Here is a 17,610-nt window from a genome sequence, read left to right on the forward strand (position 1 = left end):
GTCAATGTCCATGCTGCCCATAGGCCCCCACCGTCCTGCGTTCAGAAGAGAACACTCCCCTCTTCTTCTTTACTTCACTTTTATACCGTATTTCTCCGAGATGCAGGGCTGGAGCTTACCCTAGTGGGAGTTTTCCAGGGGAAGTAGGCTGGGTTTGCAGTGCCCATGTATGTCACCCATCACCGTGGGAGTCTCACCCTGGGCACGCTGCTCTCCCACAGGGGCTGCCAGCAAAAAGGCTCCAGGGTATGGAGCAGAGGGATGTGGCAGCCTGGGCTTCCTCCAGATCCCCCCAGGGTGACCCCAGGGGTGGAGTAGCTCCCAGCAGGGAACAGGGCAATGATGAAGTGGGAGAGGATGTTGGCAAGAGCTGCCTCCTGCCCTCTCCTCCTCCAGGGCCAGACCCTGCTGTTGGCAGCAGTCCTGAGATGCAGCAGCTCCCACAGGGAGCCAACGCACCTTCCAGCCTGCAGCAGAGGAGCCTTTCAGGGAGGAACCGGAGGGTGTGCAGACCCACCAGCGGGAGAGGGAGGGCACTTTGGGCTCCAGGTCCTGCCCAAGTGCAAAGCCTTCTCCCCGCCTGACTCCTGTGTAAGAGGGTTTTCTGCCCATGGGCACTGGGGCTGGTGAAAGCCCTGGCCAAGGGAGAGGGACCCTGGCTCAGCTCCCAGCAGCACCTCTTTTAGGGGAGGGACACAAAATCTCCTCTGCCACGGAAACGTTCCCGCATGAGCGTCCTCCTGGATGGGCCCTTCTCCAGGCCAGGGGCTAGACCATGGCTTTTGGCTGCTGCACGCGTCTCACGGGGATCCTTTCTCCATCCTCCTGGCCCTCCAACAGTGCTGAGGGAAAGGTGCCCCCAAGCCCCCTGCTCCCATCCCTCCTGTACCTGCACACGAGTGCTGCCCCGACACAAACCCAAACGGACGCCTCTGGCGAGGCAGCAGGAGGACAAGGGTGGGGGCTGGAGGGGAGCAGGGGAAGGGGGTCTCAGGGCTGCTGTGGGGCCTTACAGCCCCTGCTCAGGAAGAAGGCAGCTCTGTGGCTGTGACAAGAGCGCTCGGGCTCTGCGAGGGCCCAAGGCAGCAGGAACAGCTCATGGAAAGTGGGGCACTGGCAGAGCATGAGGAGAGGGAATCCCAGCCCCGTGTGTCCCAGAAAGTGGCTCTGCACCCTGTGCTGGGGCAGTGGGGAGCAGAGCTGCCTCTTAACCATTGTGGGAGTTAATCCATGGGCCGTGAGGTCCCCTGGGGCTGGCTGGGGTGTTCAGGGCACTGCGGCCACCTTCGGGCTCACTTGTGTGGGGCCACAGCCCAGGGCTTACCCTGACACGGCAGCTCTGTTATGGCCTCTGCACTGTGGGCCCAGCATGGCCCGGGCAGGGCCTGGGGGAAAGAGCAGCTGGAAAGCCAAGGGTGAGGAAATGGGTGCTCCCGCTGGGGTGCATCACGGGACCATCAGAGAGACACTTGGACTAGAAACTGGCTGTGGGCAGCAGGATGGAAATGCCTCTGTCAGCAGGATTATTCCCCAGGGACCATGGGCTCTCGCAGCCCCACAGCCTGACCCCAAGCCTGCTGTCCCTGAGACGCGCCCCTTCCCTACCACCGTGTCCTTCTTCTCTGCGCCCCCTCATCAGACTCAGGGAGACAACCCGACACCTGGGCCCGCCAGCACCAGCTCTGGGTCAAAGTCCTCACAGACTTTTCATAGGAACAAATATGGATGCACCGTGTAAAAATGGGAATAAAGATAGAGGAAACACCAGGCGGTTTCTGCTGCCCATGGCACCGGGAGATGTTTCACAGCTCACAGCTCTCCCAGCTGCACAGACCTCTCCTCCCTCCTGGCGGCACCCAGCGGCACAGCAGAGATGGGCTCTGCTGGCCTGGGGCTCAGGGACGGTTGCGTAGCAAGCTCTGGTGTCACAGCCTTTGTGTCCTCACGGGGATGTGCCAGAGACACCTCTTCAGCATCGTCATAGCCCATGCTCCCCAGGGTCAGGGATGAGGTGTCTCCTTCAGCTCCAGGGACCCCGTCACTTCTCCGGGAGCACAGGCTACCCCCTGCAAGCAGCAAGGCAGGACACTGCAGTTCGTCCCATGGGGTCTGTACATCACCTTCCTCCCTGCTCCTCACCACATTCAGCTCCTTCTCCCACGCCCAGTCCCTCCAAGGAAAACTCCTGGGTCAGGTTCCCCCTTCCCAGGGGGTTTGGGTGTCAGTACGGTAGAGACTTGGGTGGCACCAGGGATGGCACCCCAGGAACCAGCAGCGCGCTCTTTCCCTCTCACCTCCCAGTGCATCCTTGGGCCCTGCTCCCTCCTCTGGTGCCCTGGGCATTTCCCAAGCTCCCTGCCCAGGGGCAGCATCATCGCCAGGGTCAGAAACCTCCCTGGCATCATCATAGCCATCTGCTGGGTCACCTCCGGGCAGGACAAGAACATCTGAAAGGAGAGGGGAGCTGGTGACAGGGAGAAGATAGGTCCTGCAGAGCAGAGGAGGGGAGGACGAGCAGGGACAGAGGGCTGAGACAATGCTGTTGGCAGCACCATGTCCTCCCCATCTCTGACGGTGACGCTCAGTGACACCCCTGTCTATCACATGTCTGCAGGGAGATCAACCCCTTCCTGCCTCCGTTACCTGGTGCTGATCCCAGACCATCCTCCTCCTCGGTGTTCCCAGGGTAGGGCTGCAGCTGGCTCGGGGATTCCTCTGAATAGGAGTCTGGAGAGATGCACAGCGCGGGTCAGGGAGTGAGCCCCACTGCCCTGCCGCATGGTCAGCACTGCGGGGGAAGGGGGACCCACAGAGCTGGGGCTGCATGGGGAGGAAGGCTGGGAATTGACCCTGCTCCCCTGGGACAAACACTGTCTCAAAGCTGCTCCCAGAGCTGCCCTAGGACAGCCCCTTCCCTCGCTCCTCGGGTGCCCCATTGGGTGCAGGGGCAGGAAGAGAGGGGCTGTCCAGCTGGTTGGCGGAAGCTCCTCTCCCGGGCCCAGGACCTCGATGCTCTCCCCACAGACCACATGGCCCCAGCACTGCAGGAACCATGGGCTGGGGGGCTTCAGGGGATCAGCCCTGGTTGGGGCCAGGGGAAAGGGTCCTGCAGATGTGCCTCCCGCTCAGGGAGGACCCCCACCCACCTGAGCGACCAAACCTTTCCTGCTTCTCCCACGCTGGGCTGTAACTGATCTCCTCATACACGGCCTCGGGGAAGAGCTCCTGAGCTCTCCTGGAGCCTGTGGACAGAGACAGGGCTGGCCCAGGGAAAGGCAGAGGGGGATGGGACCCCACTCTGCTCCCCCAAACCTGTTCCTTTGGCCAGCCCAGGACTGGTCCGACAGCACAGCCCAACTGTGCCGTCCAGGCACATCCCCAGTGAGGGCAACGTTGCTGTGGAGATTATCTGGGGCAGCGTCACCCTTGCATCATCCTTTCGGAGACAGCGCTCATGCCCCTCTGGCCCCTGGGTCCTGCCTCCCTTGCCTGACCCCGGAGCAGCTCCCATGTCTCCTCTCCACCTGGAGCTGCCCCCTATCTGCCCCACGGGTCTATAGCAGGGCCCCTCTCCTGCCGGGTGGTGGGCAGGGCTGGGCAGAGGGACAGCCTGGGGGCCTGACACCACGGAGATGGGCCCTACTGCCTCACGCTCCTCCTGTTCTCTCCCTTGCCCCAGAGCCCCCTCCAGCACTACCCAGAGCGCTGCCAGCCTTGGCCATCCCCACTCTGCCATTTCCCTGCTCGCCCCATCGCGAGCTCCCCCCGCCTCCGGGCTCTCTCCACCCTTTGCTGCTCGTGCCCCACAGCCAGGCAGTCAGTGGGGTGGTGCATGAGGCAGATGGCAGCACACAGCCTCATCCCCCCAGCCCTGCCTGTGCCTGACAGCCCGCAGCACCCCACAGCCCTTCCAGCAGGCTACTCCCCCTGGCACCGCTGTGGAAGGACCCACCTCTGCGCCCAGCCCTGGCACGGAGCACTTGCCCGGCCAGGAAGGCCAGGAGCAGGCAGAGGAGGGCCCCCAGGATGATGCAGATGATGACGGGCACTGAGACTCTCCCGCTGCTGCTCAAACGGCCCCGGGTGGGATCTGCATGGGCGAGAACATGGAAGGGGCAGCACCAGGCCTGGAGAGGTGGGGGCAGCCCCATTCTGACTCCCATCACACATGGCAGCAGGGGGTGCAGAGCCCCAGGGGTGAGTGATGGGGAAGCTTCCACCCTGCTGAGTAAATTAAAACCCTCCCCAACCCCCACCACCACCCCAGTGCCTCCTCCTGGGAGTTTCACACCCCAGCAAGGAGCCCCTTCCATCCAGCAGTGGGGCACAGCCTGGCCCCGGGGATACCCAGCCCCAGCGGGAGGACAAATTACCTGCTCGGGCTGGGGATGCTGTTGTCCTGGGTGTAGCTGCAGAGGAGGAAAAGGAGAGCTGGGCTGAGAGGGTGGGGGTGTGGGTACTGGGGAGCCTCCTCCCCAACACACTGTGTGTGTGTCTGTAGATGTCCCTGGCACATCCCACCCAAATTGCCCCTCCGGTAGTGCTAGAAAGGGAGGTCAGGACAGGGTCCAGCGCCGCTGCTCTGGGCAGCAGGCAGGATGGCACAGGCAGCCCAGGGCATAGCCCTGGGGCTGCAGGACCCCATGGGCAGTGGCCGGAAGACACCCAGTCCCACCACGGCTGCTCCCCACCTGGCACCAGGCTCCTGCACTCTGCAGGAACCTTCGTGCTCTTGGCAGGTCAGGGGCCATGCCAGCACCAAGTGGGCGAAAGGTCTTCCCCAGCTCCCTGCCAATACCCGAGCAAGGGGTCCCAGCCCTGCCGCTCACCTGAGCAGCGTACGGCCGCGTCTTCCTTATGCCGGCAAGCACCGCCATCCCCGGGCCGGGCCCAGCAGTCCTGCAGGGACGGCTCCGTCCCCTGGCACTCCACCTGCTCCAGCCAGATGGGGCCGTGCCCCATCCCAAATGCAGCCTCCTTCAGGGCAGACAGCGCGGGGCCACAGCCCAGCTGCCTGCACGCCACCTCGGCATCCCGCATGTCCCAGGAGTCGTCGCACACCGTCCCCCAGGAGCCACGGTGCCAGACCTCCACTCTGCCTGAGCACCCATCCTCACCTCCCACGGCACGAATCTTCTCCCTGTCTGGAGAAAGCAAAGACCTCCCAAGGCACTGAGACAGCCCGCAGAGCCCTGCCAGACAAGAAGGGTGCACAGAGGAGCAGCTCAATACCTGTGCAGCTCGTGGAGTTGGGGCACGGGGCCAATGGGGCCGGGGACCTTTCTGGGCGTTCCCCTGAAGAGAGAAACACTGTAGTGAAGGGGATGGTGCAGAAGAGAGCGAGGTTGAGCTCTGCTTGTGCCTCCCCGTACCATCTTTGTCACGGCAGCAACTGAACCCCGGTCATTCAGCGGGCATGCGCAGGCCTGGGGGGACCCTGATTGCTCAGCCCCTAAAGGTCCCTGGTTCACAGAGCAGCAGTAGTGTGTCTGTGGAGGGGAGGCTCTTCTGAGCCCTGTCTGGTCTCTTCTGAGACCTCACCTGGGGATGCCTCTGCCTCCGCCAGGCGCTGCTGGCAACCTGGGTGGCAACTGCTGCTGGATGTGTGTGGCTGTGGTGACATTTGTGCCACCGGGGTGACATGGAAAGGAAAAGCCCCTCCAAGCTCTTTCTCTGCCTTTGTGGCAGCGGGGAGCAGGAGTTGGGGTGACACTGGTGCCCGAGTGGCTCAGAGTTACCTTTGCAGGTGATGTGGATCTCGTCTCGCAGGTCTTCGCATGACTGCGGGTCCCAGGGAGTGGAGGGACACTGCCAGAAGGAGCTGGTTTTCTCCCCACACTGCACATTATCCAGCCACGCAGGGCCAGACACCCTGCCGTAGGGCAGGCGTGTTTCCAGGGATCCTCCGTCCCCGCAGCCCAGCTCCTTGCATGCCAGCGACACCGTATCGAGAGTCATCGAGTTGGAGCAAATGCTCCCCCACGTCCCGTTGTAGAAAACCTGCAGGCGCCCGGAGCAGCCGTCGCTGTTCTCCAGCCTGAGGGCCATGAACTCTGGGAGGAAAGGCAGCAAGGGGGAAGAGGCTGGTCTGGGGCTGTGGGAGAGGGGACGCCTCTGCGCTCGCCAGGCCCTCAGCCAGGCAGGGGCACGGCCAGCACGTCCCCCTTGCACCCAGGGGCAGAGGGAGGTCCCTGATGGGCACTGAGGGTCCGCAGGACAGGCTCGGGCAGGAGCTTAGAGGCAGCCAGGGACAGCCTTGGCCATGCGCGGCTCTCCCCACGTCCTGGCCTCCCCGGGAACCAGGCTCCCACCACACCACCCAGCACAGACCTGAGCAGATGACTCCCGCGTCCTCTTTGTGCCCACAGTCGTGCTGCCCCCAGGGCCCGGCAGGGCAGTCCCAGAGAGCAGCTTCGGCCCCGGAGCAATTCACGGCACCCATCCAGATCTGCCCAGAGCCTTCCCCGAACCGAGCGGAGCCGGCCGCCTCCACCGCCCCTCCACAGCCCAGCTGCTGGCAAACGACGGCAGCATCAGAGAGGTCCCAGCCATCATCGCAGACAGTCCCCCAGCTGCCCTGGTAGTAGATCTCCACTCTCCCGGCGCAGCGCCCGGCCCCGTTCACCAGCCGGACCTGCCGGCTCCCTGCAGTGGGGAGAAACCCCAGTTGCTGCCAGGGGCTGGCTGCCCACCCACCCCATCATCTGGGGGGCCCGGGCAGTGCCGCTCACCCCGGCAAATGACTCCCACGTCCTCCGCAACCCCTGCTGCCAGCGCACTCTCGGGCAGGGAGGTGTTGCAGAGGCTCAGGTTGGTCTCATGCCCTGCGCACCGGACCCCTCGCAGCCCTACGGGGCCCGTCCCTCGCTCAGGCTTTGGGGGGTTGTAGGCTGTCTCTGCCTGTCCGCACTGCAGCTGCCAGCACACCACGTTGGCCTCCTGCACATCCCACTGGTCATCCAGGACTCTGCCCCAAGTCCCGCGCTGGAAGATCTCCACTTGCCCGTCGCACCGGCTCCCTCCACCCACCAGCCGCAGGGATGCAAAGCCGGCTGACCCTGCGGAGAGCAGAGATGCCACGGCCATTGGCGGCACTGGGGAGCACGGCACCCTTCAGGAGCAGGGTGAGGGGGAATTCTCCGACCAAACAGGACAAGATTGGGCCTTGGGCTGACGAGAAGTGAGGGCAAAGCATGGGCCCGCTCTGCAGCTCACACCCAGCTCTGCTGCTGCTGAGGCACCCAGGAGCTCCTGCCTGGGTGGTGGGATGAAGCTCTGCAGGGCGCTCTGTGGAGGTGGGATGTGGTTGTCTGCAGCCAGAGGGTGGAGCACAGCCCCACAGCCCCATCCTGGATTCATCCCACAGTAGGAAAAGCCAGGAGGCCAGGCCTGGCAGTGGCGCTGCCCTGGGGGCAGATGCCTGCTTCCGTTCAGCCCTCAGCTCTCCCACGGTAGAGCAGTCAGTCTGAGCAGGCAAAGCCCTCCAGAAGGCTCCTGGGGAAGCAAGGGTTTCTCCAGGGAGAAATTCAGCCTGGGGCTGCTCTGGGAGTCCTGCTTTGGGTGGCCATGTCGCACACAAAGGGCAAATGGAGTTAATGCAGCATTTTCCCGGCACTCACCTGAGCAAATGACAGCGGCGTTGTTCCCATGGGAGCAGGGTGAGGCCCCCAGGGTGATCCCTGGGCACTGTCCCAGGTGGGCTTCAGTCCCGTCACAGTGGAATGAGTCTCTCCAGACAGGTCCGATTCCTCTCCCAAAATGCCCTCCTCCAGGAATGGACTCAGCAAACCCGCAGTTGAGTTGACGACAGAGAACGTGGGCATCCGAGAGATGCCAGCGGGAGGCACAGAGGGTGCCCCAGGTCCCCAACACCTGGACCTCCACTCTCCCCACACACGCCGTGCTGCCGTTCACCAGCCTGAACCCTGTGTACTCTGGGGACAGAGGAGGAGAACTGAGGGTGGACCGGTGCTCTTGTACCCTTGGTAGCTGGCGGAGCGGCCAGCGGGACAGCATGCCTTTCTTCTCCTTCTGCACTCTTTTCATGCTGCAGACAACCCATCACCCCTTCTGTCCTCGTGCCCGGCCCAGCACGGTCCTTGCTCTGTTTCCCACCCTGGGGTTCAGCACCCCACCCTGAGTCCTTACGTGTGCAGGTGACAACAGCGCTGTTCATGTGGGTGCAGGGCTGGTCCCTGGGGGACCCCCTGGGGCAGGAGGCGAGGAGGGATTCATTCCCCACACACTGCAGCTCTCCGGCCCAGATGGGACCCACCCCTTCTTCAAAGGGAGCTGGCCCAGCCACAGGCAGGGCCACACCGCACTGCAACTCCCTGCAGACCACACCAGCAGCTTTGGCACCAAAGTGGGAATCACAGACAGTCTTCCACTGGTCCCCGTCATGGACCTCCACACGTCCTGAGCAGTGGCTCTTCCCTTCCACCAGCCGGAAAAATCCTGGAGAAACCAAAACAACTGAGAGCTCTCTGGCAGTTAAATGCCCACTTTCCCACATCACCTCCAAGCAAGCTGTGACCAAATTACCCATTGCGCATCCCAGAGGAAGCTGTTGGGGGACTGTTGGTGACACAAACACGTCCAGGCCCCCCAGCACCCCTTCTCTACACCATCACAGCACTAGAGGGTCTGTGTCTGTCACAGCACCAGGCACCGCTCAGACAATCTGCTGCGGCACAAGGTGCCCTGTGCTGCCCGGCGTGGTCCCCCCAGCACTGCAGTGGGGTGCGCAGATCAGGTCTGGGAGAACTGGCCCAGATGGTAATGACTGCTGCAGCCTGCTCAGCCTCTGCAGAGCTTGGGACCAGGCAGGACCATCACCCTGATGCAGCCGGAAATGCACCCTGCTCCCAGGGCTGTTCCGGGTGTTGGGAGGTTCCTGTTAGGGGCAGATGTCACAGAGCACAGAAATGGTGCAGCTGTTCCCATGGCTGGTGCCTGTCCAGACCTCTCCGATGCCTGCTCGGAGGGCACGTCCTCAGCTAGGCACACAGTGCTCTGCCTGGAGGTGCACAGGTCCCAAGCCAACGGCCAGGCAGAGGGGCAGGAGACCTGCATGCCCCCTCGGCTCGCACTGGCTCAGAGGGTAACAGCAGGCACAGATGAGAGTCAGTAAGTGCTGCCAAAGCCTCTGTTTCGTGGGGCAGTGTGGGGAGCCATGGGAAGGCAGGAGAGGTTGGGCAGCAGGTCAGCGCTGCCTGCATGGGGCCGTGTCCCCGTGGGGCTGTCACAGCCCCAGGGATGTCCCAGGACCAGCCTGGGCACGTGGTGATGCAGAAGGGAGCAGCCAGAGTCAAGCAGCTGCCAAGCTCCTAAGCCTCGCAGTGCTGGACCACACAGCCGAGCCCTGGGGACAGGCAGCCAAGGGCTCTGTGCCACCCTGTTCCTCTCCCAGGGCCCAGCGCTCACGCCCTCTGAAAAGCCCTTTGGATTCAGCTGAGGTACTCATGCCTGTGAAGGGGAATGACCCAGGGGGACCAGCATCTCATGCCATTCCTCCAAGGGGTGGAGTGCCACGCAAGTGCCCCCTGGTTTCTCCAGCACAGGGACCCTCAGCATTGTTGGCTGGGAAGTGGCAGAATGGGTAGAGATCAGTGGAGATCAGTGGACACCCCGGGGCAGGGATGGAGGATCCATCTGCAGCCCAAGACACTGACTGAAGAGGGGCTGAGACACTGTGGCAGGGTTAGTTCACCCTGGGGTGGGCTCCCTCTGGGCTTTCCCAGGGACTGGGAACACCAGCAATGACAGCCCCAGCTCGGCCGTGTGCCCGGCCACATTGGGCAATGTTCCGGTGCTCATTTGGTGCTCCCTGAGGGCACAGCCAAGGTCCCTTCCCCCATCACATCCCCAAAGGTGAGCAACAGGTTGTTCTCTTACCTGAACATGTCACTCCAGCGTCACGTCTACGACCACAGTTATGTTTACCCCATCCTCTATGTGGGCAGTCAGACAGGGCAGATTCGGTGCCATTACAGCCAACATCATCCATCCAAATGGGGCCAGATCCTGGCCCAAAGTGTCCGTACTGAGGAGCTCCAACAGCAGACCCACAGCCCAGCTGCTTACAAACCACTGCCGCATCGTTCATGCTCCAGTAGTCACCACACACGGTCCCCCACTTGCCCCTGTGTTTCACCTCCACTCTCCCAGCACAGCGCCTGCCGCCATCCACCAGCCTCACCTCTGCAGCACCTTCAAACACCAACATGGGACCAGTCAGGAGAGTGCCAAGGCCCAGCTCTGCAGGTCTGGGGGAACGCCCTGGCCATGTCCGAGATACCAGGGTGGGAGCCCTCTCCCCTCCAGGCTGTCCCCAGTGCAGTGCGGGGGTCCCTTCTATCCCCACGCGCTGCACAAGGCTGGAGGTGTGCAGTTCTGGCCCTGCCGGGTCATTCACCATCCCACCACACAAGGCACCTTTGCCCACCCCAACGGCCACCTACCCCCTGCCCACGCACACCTCCACACTGTGCCCAGCCCTGCACAGGGCACCCGCTCTTCCCCAGCCCACCCCTCTTCCCCTGAACAGCCCCGTGTACCCAGGCCGGCTTCCCATGCAAACCACCTGCCCCCGCACCATCCAAACCCACCCCCACCCCCAGGGCTTTCCGAGCTCCCACCGAGACGATTCCAATGATCTCCCCACCCACAGCCCCTCCTTGCCCCTGCTGTCAGCCCAGCCCCTGCGCTGGGCCGGGCCCCCCAGGAAGGATGTCTCTCTACGCAGATGTCCCCGTCCCCTTCTCTCTTCGGGGCACAAACTGCCCTCAGGGGGTCAGGGCTCCCCTGGAACCGGGAGGCAGGGAGCAGCACACAGACCCTCCGGGGCACCCCAGAGGTTGACAGTGCCCTGGGCATCTCTGGGTGCTGCCATCGCCAGCTGGGCCACCACCGGCTCCAGAGGCCACCACCGGCTGGGGAAGAGAGGGTCCCAAAAGGGTGTCTACGAGGGTCTATGAATCCAGCCAGGCACAGGCTGCCCTAAACGCCGGAGCCCTGGAAAAGGAGATTCTCTCTCCCACCCAGACAGGCAGGCACAGGGTCCATGGACTCGAGCACCTTCTGACCCTCAGCTCAGTAGCACCTCAAAGAAACCCATTCCCAGACAGATCCTATGACCATGCTGGCGCCCGCTGGCCCTGGGCTGTGGGACAAGGGAACGGGCACTTACCGCTGCACAGCTGTACCCAGAGGAGCAACCACAGCATCTGAGGGGACAGGAGTCCCTCTGTGCCCATCCTGAGCCTCCTGCCCTGCCAGCACATCCCTGCTGCGCCACGCTCCCTGCCTCAGCTCCTGGGGCCTCCTGGGGCCAATGATGACAGGAGGGCAATATATCTCTGCAGATCCCAGCCCAGCTGCAGGAGGAGCCAATCAAAGCAGCAGGACCTTTTTAGACATTATCGGGAGCTATCTCCCCTCCGACACAGCCCAGCCCTCCAATGAACTTCTCCAGCGCCGTTCGTGACCATATATGAGAGACGGCTCTGCTGCAGGTGTCACGTCACTGTGGTGGGGGGCCGTCACAGGACAGGGCAGGTTGTTGGGGGGGAAATGGGGTTTTCACCCCTGGAACCCTCTTGTGTTGACCAGGAGCACTGAGCATCTCCTACGCCAGGCTCATCCAAGAGCCCAAGGTGAGAGAGTCCAGCCGTCCCCGTGCCAGGGGGACCCGAGGGCTGGGATTGCAGCAGGGTCTGTGTCAGGAAGGGAAGGAAACAGCCCCTGCCCCTGCTACAGACCCCCCTCTGCTGGCAGCAGCAGCTGCGAATGGGCCTTAGCCCAGGCCAGAACCTCACCCCAGCAGTGCTGGCTCCCCCTTCCTTCCCTGGAGAGCCCATGGAAGACCCCTCCCAGGAGCCAGCGCTGGGACACGTCCCTGCCCTGGCAGCAGACGAACAGCCCAGAGGCTCAGACACATCCCTGGCTCTCAGCGTGTCACCACGGGGCCGTTATTCCCCGCCGGCGCATCGGGAGCCGCAGCCTGCAGGTGCACAAACCACAGCCCACGTGGCCTCACGGCGCTCGCCGTGCTCCCCCCGCAGCGCCCAGGCAGGAAGTCTGTGGTTTCCTCGTGGCACCGTGCCCGGGCACAGCCCTGGGGTGCCCCCGAGCCACCCCCACCCCGACTGCTCCAGCCAGGGCTGCAGGGGCTGCTCCTTCGGCCTCGCAGACACAGGGCCGGGCAGCTCCCATCCCCCGGGATGCCCTTGTGGCAGCACACGGCCGCTCTGCACCGAGCCCCACAGCCACGGGGTGCCATCGGTGCCACGGCTGCTGCCAACCTCCTCCTGCCACTGCTGCGTGCCCATGAGTTATACTGGTGGTGACCTCACACCCTCCTACTGCCGACACCGTGTGTACGAGTTACGCTGTCACACGTGTGCGCGGCGTACGGACTTCTGCTGACCTTGGTTCTTCCAAAAGGCCGCATTTGGGCATGGCCTGAATATTATTCTGGTGACATCAGAAGCACCTACACAAGCTATGTGCCAGCTCCTGGCCTATCAGCTACTCAGGCACCAGTGACAACACAAGCTCATACACAGCCCCTGGCCTATCTGCTGCTCAGCCACAGATGATGTCATAGCATCTGCCTCTCATATTGGCCTGCTCCTGGCCTATCGGCTATCCAGGCACCAATGACCTCATACCACCTACAGAGACTATGGGCCTGCTCCTGCCCTATCAGCTCCTCAGGCAGCAATGACATTATAAGCACCTACACATGTCATGGCCTATCTGCTACTCAGCCACAGATGATGTCATAGCATCTGCCTCTCATATTGGCCTGCTCCTGGCCTATCGGCTATTCAGGCACCAATGACCTCATACCACCTACAGAAACTATGGACTTGCTCCTGCCCTATCAGCTCCTCAGGCAGCAATGACATTATAAGCACCTACACATGCCATGGCCTATCTGCTGCTCAGCCACAGATGACGTCATAGCATCTGCCTCTCATATTGGTCTGCTCCTGGCCTATGGGCTATTCAGGCACCAATGACCTCATACCACCTACAGAAACTATGGGCCTGCTCCTGCCCTATCAGCTCCTCAGGCAGCAATGACATTATAAGCACCTACACATGCCATGGCCTATCTGCTGCTCAGCCACAGATGACGTCATAGCATCTGCCTCTCATATTGGCCTGCTCCTGGCCTATCGGCTATCCAGGCACCAATGACCTCATACCACCTACAGAAACTACGGGCCTGCTCCTGCCCTATCAGCTCCTCAGGCAGCAATGACATTATAAGCACCTACACATGCCATGGCCTATCTGCTGCTCAGCCACAGATGATGTCATAGCATCTGCCTCTCATATTGGCCTGCTCCTGGCCTATCGGCTATCCAGGCACCAATGACCTCATACCACCTACAGAAACTACGGGCCTGCTCCTGCCCTATCAGCTCCTCAGGCAGCAATGACATTATAAGCACCTACACATGCCATGGCTTATCTGCTGCTCAGCCACAGATGATGTCATAGCATCTGCCTCTCATATTGGCCTGCTCCTGGCCTATCGGCTATCCAGGCACCAATGACCTCATACCACCTACAGAAACTACGGGCCTGCTCCTGCCCTATCAGCTCCTCAGGCAGCAATGACATTATAAGCACCTACACATGCCATGGGCCTACTCCCGGCCTGTGAGCTACTCAGGCATGAGTGACCTCATAAGCACCTCCACATGCCATGGGCCTGCTCCTGCCCTATCAGCTACTCGGGCACCAGTGACCTCAAAACAACCTACACGTACCTGTCGTGGTTTAACCCCGGCCAGCAGCTAAGTCCCATACAGTCGCGCGCTCACTGTTTCATTAAATAGAAAGTTAATTCTGTCCCAGCCAAAACCAGTACAATGCCAGGTGCCTGCTCCTGCCCTATCAGCTCCTCAGGCACCAGGGACCTCACAAGAACATGTACACCCATTTGCCGTGTACTTGCTGTTGAGGGCCTCAGCCTCCGGTGACCTCACAAGCACCTAGAAAGGCCATGCACCTGGTCCTGGCCTATCAGCTATTCAGCCAAGAGTGACATCACAAGTACATACCCAAGCCATGTGCCTCCCTCTTGCCTATCATCTACTCAGGCATCAGTGACCTGACCACCACAAAGCCACCTACTTGCTACCTACTCGCCTACGAGATATGAAGGTACAAGTGACCTCACAAGCTACATGCCTACTCTTGGCCTATCAGCTACTCAGGTATCAGTAATGTCACAACCACTTACACAAGCCATGTGCCAGCTCTCGGCCTATGATCTACTTAGGCACCAGTGACCTCACAAGCACATACCAACCTATTTGCTATGTGCCCATGTGGGGGAGTGGCCCCATGTGGCAGCCCCCACCCAGTCACTTGCTCACTCCCCAGCAGTGGGATGGAGGAGGGAACTGGAAGAAAAAAAGCGAGAAAAAAAAATCTCCTGGGTCGAGATGAAGACAGTTTAATAAGTGCAGAATCAATCGCTCACAGCAGGAGATCAATGCCCAGCCAGTCTCTGAGGACACTTCAAAGAACACACCCTCCTCCCCAGTTTTATTGCTGACCATGATATCACGTGGTGTGGAATATCCCTTTGGTCACTTGGGGGTCAGCTGTGCTGGCTTTGTCCCCTCCCAGCCTCTTGCCACCCCCAGCCCCCTCACTGTTGGGGCAGAGGGAGAAACAGAGCAGGCCTTGACGCTGGGCAAGCGCTGCTCAGCAATAGCTACGATGTCAGTGTGTTATCAGAGCTGTTTGGGCCACCAAGGCAAAGCACGGCACCAGAGGGGCTGCTAACAAGAAAATTCACTTCATCCCAGCCAGACCCAGTACAACCTCCACCCCTTATTCCATACCGTGTGCGTCCTGCTCAGGTCCTACATTATTCAGTACATTTACATCCACCACCACCACTCCCTTCCCCATCCCTTGGCATGACACGCACACAGCATACTGGGTTTGGCTGGTGTGGCTCAGGTGGACGTGGGCAAGTGCCAGCACCCTCCTGACTTCTCCCCTCACTCATTCAGCCAGAGCTTTTTGAAACATGCAATCAGGTCATCAACCTAAGGACAAGGAAACCTATATAGCCCCCACCTGCACCCCACAGGGGTCTTACAGGTAGCTGTCAGATCCCCCACAACCACGGGGAAAGGGAGTTCCCCACCAGCACCCTTCCTCTCTCTTTGGCACCTCGAAATCCAGTTTGGAGTTCATGGGCTCATTGGCTGGTTTGTCTGGCTCACGTGATTTTTTGGGGGATTCCTTTTGCCTCTTTTCCATAGTGTCCCCACGCACATCTTCTTCTGAAGTTAACATTTTGTCCTGGTTTTCCACGTTCGCAGACAGGGCTTCCACAGGTCTGTTCCATGACCTGTGGAGTTTGGGGGTGTCCAGCCCATGTCCTGGCCCTAACTCACGGGGTCTGGGTTTTCCTGTCGCTCTCTGGTTCTGGTCCCCTTTGTCTGGTCCATGACCTGTGGGGTTTGGGAGTGTCCTGCCAGTGTCCTAGCTGCGACCCACGTGTGTTGGGGTGTCCTGTCCCTGTCTGGTCCATGATCTGTGGGTTTCGGAGATGTCCTGCACGTGTCTTGTCTCTGAGCCTCGGGGTTTGGGGTGCCCTGTCCCTTTCTGTTCCATGGCCTGTGGGGTTTGGGGATATTCTGCCAGTGCCTGTGCGCTGAGCCATGTTGTTTGAGGTGTCCTGTCCCTGTCTGGGCCATGACCTGTGAGGTTTGGGGTTGTCCTGCCCATATCCTTGCCCTGACCCTTGGGGTTTGTGATTCCGGGAGCCTGTCTGGTCCAGGATCTTTGGGGTTTGGGGAATTCCTGCCCATGTCCTGGCCCTGAGCCTCGGGGTTTTGTGTTCCCTGTCCTTCTCCGGTCCATGACCTGTGGGGTTTGGGCTTGTCCAGCCCATGTTGTGGCTTTGACCCATGGGGTTTGGGGTGCCCTTTCTTTGTCTGGTCCATGGCCTGTGGGGTTTGGGGATATCCTGCCAGTGTCCTTGCGCTGAGTCATGTTGTTTGGGGTGTCCTGTGCCTGTCTAGACCATGACCTGTGGGGTTTTGGGTGTCCTGCACGTGTCTTGGCGCTGAGCCACGGGGTTTGGGGTGCCCTGTCCCTTTCTGGTCCATGGCCTGTGGGGTTTGGGGGTGTCTTGCACGTATCTTGGCACTCAGCCACGGCGTTTTGGATGCCCTGTCCCCGTCTGGTTCATGACCTGTGGTGTGTTGAAGTGTCCTGTCCTCATCGTGGCCCTTATGCATGAGTTTTGGGGTTGCACGTCTCCGTCTGGTCCATGACCTGTGGGCTTAGGGGGTGTCAAGACCATGTCCTGGCCCACTCCCACAGGATTCGGATTTCCCTGTCCCTCTCTGGTCCATGACCTGTGGGTTTTGGGCTTGTCCAGCCCATGTCGTTGGTCTAACCGATGGGGTTTTGGTGCCCTTTCTCTGTCTGGTCCATGGCCTGTGGGGTTTGGGGATATCCTGCCAGTGTCCTTGCGCTGAGTCATGTTGTTTGGGGTGTCCTGTGCCTGTCTAGACCATGACCTGTGGGGTTTTGGGTGTCCTGCACGTGTCTTGGCGCTGAGCCACGGGGTTTGGGGTGCCCTGTCCCTTTCTGGTCCATTGCCTGTGGGGTTTGGGGGTGTCTTGCACGTATCTTGGCACTCAGCCACAGCGTTTTGGATGCCCTGTCCCCGTCTGGTTCATGACCTGTGGTGTGTTGAAGTGTCCTGTCCTCATCGTGGCCCTTATGCATGAGTTTTGGGGTTGCACGTCTCCGTCTGGTCCATGACCTGTGGGCTTAGGGGGTGTCAAGACCATGTCCTGGCCCACTCCCACAGGATTCGGATTTCCCTGTCCCTCTCTGGTCCATGACCTGTGGGTTTTGGGCTTGTCCAGCCCATGTCGTTGGTCTAACCGATGGGGTTTTGGTGCCCTTTCTCTGTCTGGTCCATGGCCTGTGGGGTTTGGGGATGTCCTGCCTATGTCCTGGAACTGAGTCATGGTGTTATGGGTTCACTGTCCCTGTCTGGTTCACGACCTGTGGGGTTTGGGGCTGTCAGACTCATACCCTGGCCCTAACCCACAGGGTTTGGGTTTCCCTGTCCCTCTCTGGTCCATGACCTCTGGGGTTTGGCCTTCTCCAGCCCATTTCATTGGTCTAACCGAAGGGGTTTGAGGTGCCCTTTCTTTGTCTGGTCCATGACCTGTGGGGTTTGGGAGTGTCCTGCCAGTGTCCTAGCTGCGAACCACGTGTATTGGCGTGGCCCGTCCCTGTCTGGTCCATGGCCTGTCGGGTTTGGGGATATCCTGCCAGTGTCCTTGCGCTGAGTCATGTTGTTTGGGGTGTCCTGTGCCTGTCTAGACCATGACCTGTGGGGTTTTGGGTGTCCTGCACGTGTCTTGGCGCTGAGCCACGGGGTTTGGGGTGCCCTGTCCCTTTCTGGTCCATGGCCTGTGGGGTTTGGGGGTGTCCTGCACGTATCTTGGCCCTCAGCCAAGGGGTTTCGGATGCCCTGTCCCTGTCTGGTTCATGACCTTTGGTGTGTTGATGTGTCCTGTCCCCATCCTGGCCCTTACACAC

The 17,610-nt window shown here is 61.0% G+C and overlaps 1 pseudogene; it reads right to left on the bottom strand.

Moving 5' to 3' along the window:
* Positions 1–1,809: 1,809 nt before the first annotated feature.
* Positions 1,810–17,610, bottom strand: part of LOC142076277 (scavenger receptor cysteine-rich type 1 protein M130-like) — a 294,015-nt pseudogene continuing 278,214 nt past the window's right edge.

This window comes from Calonectris borealis, unplaced genomic scaffold (assembly GCF_964195595.1).
Source record: "Calonectris borealis unplaced genomic scaffold, bCalBor7.hap1.2 HAP1_SCAFFOLD_40, whole genome shotgun sequence".
Taxonomy (NCBI): domain Eukaryota; kingdom Metazoa; phylum Chordata; class Aves; order Procellariiformes; family Procellariidae; genus Calonectris; species Calonectris borealis.